The sequence below is a fragment of the Morone saxatilis genome, unplaced genomic scaffold (assembly GCF_004916995.1).
Source record: "Morone saxatilis isolate NCDOM2014 unplaced genomic scaffold, NCSU_SB_2.0 Contig15, whole genome shotgun sequence".
In the NCBI taxonomy this organism is placed as follows: Eukaryota; Metazoa; Chordata; class Actinopteri; family Moronidae; genus Morone; species Morone saxatilis.
The window spans coordinates 9,150,769-9,151,019 of record NW_023339707.1 but is presented as its reverse complement, the minus strand read 5'-3'; the positions used below and the strand labels follow the sequence as shown (position 1 = coordinate 9,151,019).

Genomic DNA, 251 nt, shown 5'->3' with positions numbered 1-251 from the left:
ATGTTGAGGCTGGTTAACGTGCTCTGACATTCGGGGCCTATTTGAGTAATTTTGAAAAGTATTGGCAAGACCCCCGATACACCAAGATTTATTGTTCACAACCACGTGAGTGTTGTAAAGGAGAGGATTGAGAGTTGTGTATGACATCAACATATCAATGGTCCCGAGTTACTCGTGGGACTGCTGGGTGCCTGCTTCAGACAGAAGCCCTGTGACGGCGTACCTCAGTCATCTCTCCGCGTGGTGCGTTC

The 251-nt window shown here is 48.6% G+C and overlaps 1 protein-coding gene across 2 annotated transcripts in view; it reads right to left on the bottom strand.

The window, feature by feature from the left end:
• The window catches only part of ybx1 (Y box binding protein 1), a 5,477-nt gene that overhangs the window by 1,930 nt on the left and 3,296 nt on the right, over positions 1-251 (bottom strand). The window lies entirely within an intron of this gene.